The sequence below is a fragment of the Arachis ipaensis genome, chromosome B8 (assembly GCF_059453495.1).
Source record: "Arachis ipaensis isolate K30076 ecotype BB chromosome B8, ASM5945349v1, whole genome shotgun sequence".
In the NCBI taxonomy this organism is placed as follows: domain Eukaryota; kingdom Viridiplantae; phylum Streptophyta; class Magnoliopsida; order Fabales; family Fabaceae; genus Arachis; species Arachis ipaensis.
In genome coordinates, this window is record NC_142443.1 from 54,617,825 (window position 1) to 54,625,346 (window position 7,522).

General features: G+C 36.6%; 1 non-coding gene across 1 annotated transcript; it reads right to left on the bottom strand.

Moving 5' to 3' along the window:
• Positions 1-5,695: 5,695 nt before the first annotated feature.
• On the bottom strand, positions 5,696-5,803 carry LOC148548151 (small nucleolar RNA R71). The gene has a single exon (XR_015898273.1). It is a non-coding gene; the product is annotated as a small nucleolar RNA R71 (small nucleolar RNA).
• Positions 5,804-7,522: the final 1,719 nt, after the last annotated feature.

A 7,522-nucleotide genomic window follows, 5' to 3' on the forward strand; every position in this document is an offset into this window, starting at 1 on the left:
CCAAAACCTCAACCTATTCTCCATTACTGCATAACAAGTATTATTTAATCCATGTTCTTTTACTCATTCCAATTAAAACTGAGAATTATTATTGATATCCTGACTAAGAGTTACAAGATAACCATAGCTTGCTTCAAGCCGATAATCTTCGTGGGATTGACCCTTACTCACGTAAGGTATTACTCGGATGACCCAGTGCACTTGCTGGTTAGTTTTGCGGAATTGCAAAAGTGTGATTGTGATTTCGTGCACCAAGTTTTTGGCGCCGTTGCCGGGGATTGTTCGAGTTTGGACAACTAACGGTTTATTTTGTTGCTTAGATTAGGAAAATTTTTTTTTCTTTTTGGTTTAGAGTCTTCCGTTTGAGTTTAGTTTCATATTTTAAGTTTGGTGTCAATTGCATAAGTTTATTTTTCTTTCATTTTTTTTGAATTATTAGTGCTCAGAGTATAAAAATTTTGTAAGTTTGGTGTCCTTTGTGTTTCTGTTTTCTTAAAAATATTTCAAAAGTTACTCTCAGTGTTCATCTTGATATTCAAAGCTTCCTTGTTTGTTTTCTTTGTTTTGATCTAAAAATTTTAAGTTTTGTGTCGTTTTTACTGTTTTTCTTTTTCTTCATTCAATTCAAAAATATCTTTTCTCTTTATTTTAATTGATTTTCGAATTCTGCCTTTAAAAATTTAGATTTTTTTTTTAAAACTTCCTATTTTATCTTATCTTAGTTTTGGAATTTCAAAATTCAAATATTTTTCAAAAATCATATCCAAGATTTTTCAAATTTTCTTAATTAATCAATTATTCTAGTTTTCGAAATTTTTATTTTATTTTCCATTTATTATATTTTATTTTATTTGGTTGATTTTAATTAAATAAAATAAAAACAAAAATATAATTTATTTGCAATTCATATCAATTCCCTTTTCTCCATCATGGACATAAGTGGAACTGAACAGTCTAGAAGGACTCTGGGGTCATATGCTAACCCCATTACCGCTGCATACGGGAGTAGTATCTGTATACCTCCCATCAAAGCAAGCAGTTTTGAGCTAAATCCTCAGCTCATTGTCATGGTGCAGCAAAATTGTCAGTATTCAGGTCTTCCACAAGAAAAACCTATTGAGTTTCTGGCACAGTTTTTACAAATTGTTGACACAGTACGTGACAAGGAAGTAGATCAGGATGTCTACAGATTATTACTATTTCCATTTGCTGTAAATGATCAAGCTAAGAGGTGGTTAAATAAACAACCCACAGCAAGCATAAGAACATGGAAACAGTTATCAGACAAATTCCTAAATCAATATTTTCCTCCAAAAAGGATGACACAGCTAAGGCTGGATATCCAAGGCTTTAAACAAGAGGATGATGAATCCCTTTATAATGCCTGGGAGAGGTACAGAGGGATGCTAAGGAAATGCCCCTCTGAAATGTTTTCAGAGTGGGTGCAGTTAGACATCTTCTACTACGGGTTTACAGAAAAAGCTCAAATATGTCTAGATCACTCAGCTGGTGGATCTATACACATGAGAAAGACAATTGAAGAGGCTCAAGAGCTCATTGATATAGTTGCTAGAAATCAGCATCTGTACTTAAGCAGTGAGTTGATGAGCGGATAATTTATACGCTTTTTGGCATTGTTTTTAGCATATTTTTAGTAGGATCTAGTTACTTTTAGGGATGTTTTCATTAGTTTTTATGTTAAATTCACATTTCTGGACTTTACTATGAGTTTGTGTGTTTTTCTGTGATTTCAGGTATTTTCTGGCTGAAATTGAGGGACTTGAGTAGAAATCAGATTCAGAGATTGAAAAAGGACTACTGATGCTGTTGGATTCTGACCTCCCTGCACTCAAAGTGGATTTTCTGGAGCTACAGAACTCGAAATGGCGCGCTTCCAATTGCGTTGGAAAGTAGACATCCAGGGCTTTCCAGAAATATATAATAGTCCATACTTTGGCCAAGAATTGACGACGTAAACTGGCGTTCAACGCCAGCCTTCTGCCCAAATCTGGCGTCCAGCGCCAGAAAAGGATCCAAAACCAGAGTTGAACGCCCAAACTGGCACAGAACTTGGCGTTCAACTCCACAAATGGCCTCTGCACGTGCTACACTCAAGCTCAGCCCAAACACACACCAAGTGGGCCCCGGAAGTGGATTTATACATCAAATACTTACTCATGTAAACCCTAGTAGCTAGTTTATTATAAATAGGACCTCTTACTATTGTATTAGGCATCTTTGGATTACCTTATGATCCTTTGATCACGTTTTGGGGGCTGGCCATCTCGGCCATGCCTGGACCTTTCACTTATGTATTTTCATACGGTAGAGTTTCTACACTCCATAGATTAAGGTGTGGAGCTCTGCTGTTCCTCAAAGATTAATGCAAAGTACTACTGTTTTCTATTCAATTCTTCTTATTTCTCTTCTAAGATATCCATTCACACCCAAGAACGTGATGAAGGTGATGATTATGTGTGACGCTCATCATCCTTCTCCCTTATGAACGCGTGCCTGACAAACACTTCTGTTCTACATGAAATAAGCTAGAATGAGTATCTCTTAGATCTCCTAACAGGAATCTTCGTGGCGTAAGCTAGAATGATGGCGGCATTCAAGAGAATCCGGAAAGTCTAAACCTTGTCTGTGGTATTCCGAGTAGGATTCAATGATTGAATGACTGTGACGAGCTTCAAACTCGCGAGTGCTGGGCGTTAGTGACAGACGCAAAAGGAGGGTGAATCCTATTCCAGCATGATCGAGAACCGACAGATGAATAGCCGTGCCGTGACAGGGTGCGTGAGCATATTATTCACTGAGAGGAGGGGATGTAGCCACTGACAACGGTGATGCCCTTGCATAAAGCCAGCCATGGAAAGGAGTAAGACTGATTGGATGAAGATAGCAAGAAAGCAGAGGTTCAGAGGAACGAAAAGCATCTCCATTCGCTTATCTGAAATTCCTACCAATGATTTACATAAGTATCTCTATCCCTATTTTATTATTTATTATTCGAAAACACCATTATCACTTTATATCCGCCTGACTGAGATTTACAAGGTGACCATAGCTTGCTTCATACCAACAATCTCCGTGGGATTCGACCCTTACTCACGTAAGGTATTACTTGGACGACCCAGTGCACTTGCTGGTTAGTTGTATCGAAGTTGTGACAATTATGTATTGAGATCAGAGCACCAAGTTGCTCACGTTGCCGGGGATTGTTTGAGCCTGGACATCACAATTTCGTGCACCAAGTTTTTGGCGCCGTTGCCGAGGATTGTTTGAGTTTGGACAACTGACGGTTCATCTTGTTGCTCAGATTAGGTAATTTTCTTTTTATTTTATTTTCAAAAATCTTTCAAAAATATTTTCAAAAATCTCTCATATGTTTTCGAAAAAAAAAATTGTTTTCAAAAATTTTATTCAAAATTTTTAAGAATGAATTCTAGTGTTTCATGAAGCATGTTGAAGCCTGGCTGGCTGTAAAGCCATGTCTAAATTCTTTTGGACTGAGGCTTCAACTAATCACTTCAATGCATGTAATTCCATATATCACATGCTGAAGCTTGGCTGGCCATTGGCCATGTCTAGTGTTTTGGACTGGAGCTTTCTTTGAAAGCTTGGCTGGCTAGTGAGCCATGTCTAATTCCTAGACTGAAGCTTTAGACTAAGAATGCAAGATTCCTGGAATTCATATTAAAAATTTTGGAATCCTTATTTTTTCTTTTAAATTTTCGAAAAATATAAATAAAAATCCAAAAAAATTAGAAAATCATAAAAATAAAAAATATTTTGTGTTTCTTATTTGAGTCTTGAGTCATATCATAAGTTTGGTGTCACTTGCATATGCATCCTGCATTTTTTCGAAAATATCATGCATTCATAGTGTTCTTCATGATCTTCAAGTTGTTCTTGGTAAGTCTTCTTGTTTGATCTTGATGATTTTTTGTTTTGTGTCTTTTCATGTTTATCATATGCATTCTTGAATTCTTAGTGCGTAAGCATTAAAGAATTCTAAGTTTGGTGTCTTGCATGTTTTCTTTGCATTGAAAATTTTTCAAAAATATGTTCTTGATGTTCATCATGACATTTAAAGTGTTCTTGGTGTTCATCTTGACATTCATAGCATTCTTGCATGCATCACATGTTTTGATCTAAAAATTTCATGCATTGCATTTTTTTGTGTTTTTCTCTCTCATCATAAAAATTCAAAAATAAAAAAAAATTATCTTTCCATGTTTCTCTCATCAAATTCGAAAATTTGAATTGACTTTTTCAAAAATTTTTAAAAATCAAGTTGTTGCGAATGAGTCAAATCAAATTTTCAATTTGAAAATCTTATCTTTTTCAAAATCTTTTTCAAAAATCAAATCTTTTTCAAAATTATTAGTTATTTTCGAAAATTTCAAAAATATTTTTCAAAAATCTTTTTCTTATTTTTATACCAAATTTTCGAAAATAACATAATCAATTAATGTTTTGATTAAAAAATTTGAAGTTTGTTACTTGCTTGTTAAGAAAGATTCAAACTTTGAGTTCTAGAATCATATCTTGTGATTTCTTATGAATCAAGTCATTAATTGAGATTTTAAAAAAAAATCAAATCTTTTTCAAAACTAACTCCAATCATATCTTTTCAAAAATATCTTCTTATCTTATCTTTTTCAAAAATATCTTTTCAAAATATCTTCTCTAACCTCCTAACTTCTTATCTTTTCAAAATTTGTTTCAACTAACTAACTAACTTTTTGTTTGTTTCTTATCTTTTTCAAAACCACCTAACTAACTCTCTCTCTCTCATTTTTTCGAAAATATCTCTCCCCTTTTTCAAAATTTCTTTTTAATTTATTAATTATTTTAATTTAAAAAAAAAATTTCGAAAAAAAATACTAAACTTTTTCAAAAACTATTTTCAAAAATCACTAACTCCTTTTCAAAAATAAATTTCGAAAATTCCCTCCTTCTCTCCCATCTCATTCTATTTATTCATTCATATCCTAACATCTCATCTCACATTCCAATCCTCACAGTTGTGTTTCTTCCTTTACATCACATCCTTTATCTCCCCCTCTTCTTCTACTTAGAAAGGGATCCCTATACTGTGGTATAAAGGATCTCTATTATTATTATCATTTTTCTGCCCATTCTTCCTTGTCATATGAGCAGGAGCAAGGATAAGAACATTCTTGTGGAAGCAGATCCAGAACCTGAAAGGACTCTGAAGAGAAAATTAAGAGAAGCTAAAATACAACAATCAAGAGATAACCTTTCAGAAATTTTCGAACAGGCAGAGGAGATGGCAGGCGAAAATAATAATAATGAAAGGAGGATGCTTGGTGACTTTACTGCACCTAATTCCAATTTACATGGAAGAAGCATCTCCATTCCTGCCATTGGAGCAAACAACTTTGAGCTGAAACCTCAATTAGTTTCTCTGATGCAGCAGAACTGCAAGTTTCATGGACTTCCATCTGAAGATCCTTTTCAGTTCTTAACTGAATTCTTGCATATATGTGATACTGTTAAGACTAATGGAGTAAATCCTGAAGTCTACAGGCTCATGCTTTTCCCTTTTGCTGTAAGAGACAGAGCTAGATTATGGTTGGATTCTCAACCCAAAGACAGCCTGAACTCTTGGGATAAGCTGGTCACGGCTTTCTTAGCCAAGTACTTTCCTCCTCAAAAGCTGAGCAAGCTTAGAGCTGATGTTCAAACCTTCAGACAGAAAGAAGGTGAATCTCTCTATGAAGCTTGGGAAAGATACAAACAGTTGACCAAAAAGTGTCCTTCTGACATGCTTTCAGAATGGACCATCCTGGATATATTCTATGATGGTTTATCTGAGCTATCAAAGATGTCACTGGACACTTCTGCAGGTGGATCCATTCACCTAAAGAAAACGCCTGCAGAAGCTCAAGAACTCATTGACATGGTTGCTAATAACCAGTTCATGTACACTTATGAAAGGAATCCTGTGAGTAATGGGACGCCTATGAAGAAGGGAGTTCTTGAAGTTGATACTCTGAATGCCATATTGGCTCAGAATAAAATATTGACTCAGCAAGTCAATATGATCTCTCAGAGTCTGCATGGAATGCAAGCTGCATCCAACAGTACTCAAGAGGCATCTTCTGAAGAAGAAGCCTATGATCCTGAGAACCCTGCAATAGCAGAGGTGAATTACTTAGGTGAACCTTATGGAAACACCTATAACTCATCATGGAGAAATCATCCAAATTTCTCATGGAAGGATCAAAAGCCTCAACAAGGCTTTAATAATGGTGGAAGAAACAGGTTTAACAATAATAAACCTTTTCCATCATCCACTCAGCAACAGACAGAGAACTCTGAACAAAATGCTTCTAATTTAGCAAATCTAGTCTCTGATCTATCTAAGGCCACTGTAAGTTTCATGAATGAAATAAGGTCTTCCATTAGAAATTTGGAAACACAAGTGGGCCAGCTGAGTAAAAGGATCACTGAAATCCCTCCTAGTACTCTCCCAAGCAATACAGAAGAGAATCCAAAAGGAGAGTGCAAGGCCATTGACATAAGTGCCATGGCCGAACCTGTGAGGAGAGGAGAGGACGTGAATCCCAAGGAGGAAGACCTCCTGGGACGTCCAGTGACCAATAAGGAGCTTCCCTCTGAGGAACCAAAGGACTCTGAGGTTCATCTAGAGACCATAGAGATTCCATTGAACCTCCTTATGCCCTTCATGAGCTCTGATGAGTATTCCTCTTCTGAAGAGAATGAGGATGTCACTGAAGAGCAAACTGCCAAGTTTCTTGGTGCAATCATGAAGCTGAATGCCAAATTGTTTGGCATTGATGCTTGGGAAGTTGAACCTCCCTTGTTCATCAATGAACTAAGTGATCTGGATCAACTGACATTGCCTCAGAAGAGACAGGATCCTGGAAAGTTCATAATACCCTGTACCATAGGCACCATGATCTTTAAAGCTCTGTGTGACCTTGGTTCAGGAATAAACCTCATGCCCCTCTCTGTAATAGAGAAACTGGGAATCTATGGGGTGCAAGCTGCTAAAATCTCATTAGAGATGGCAGACAGCTCAAGAAGACAGGCTTATGGACAAGTAGAAGATGTATTAGTAAAGGTTGAGGGCCTTTACATACCTACTGATTTCATAGTCCTGGATACTGGAAAGGAAGAGGATGAATCCATCATCCTAGGAAGACCTTTCTTGGCCACAGCAAGAGCTGTGATTGATGTTGACAGAGGTGAAATAGTCCTTCAATGGAATGAGAACTCCCTTGTATTCAAAACTCAAGGATCTCCCTCTGCAACCATGGAGAGGAAGCAGGAAAAGCTTCTCTCAAAGCAGAGTCAACCAGAGCCCCCACAGTCAAACTCTAAGTTTGGTGTTGAGAGGCCACAACCAAACTCTAAGTTTGGTGTTGAACTCCCATATCCAAACTCTAAGTTTGGTGTTGGAGAGTCTCAACAAAGCTCTGCACATCTGTGAGGCTCCATGAGAGCCCACTGTCAAGCTATTGAC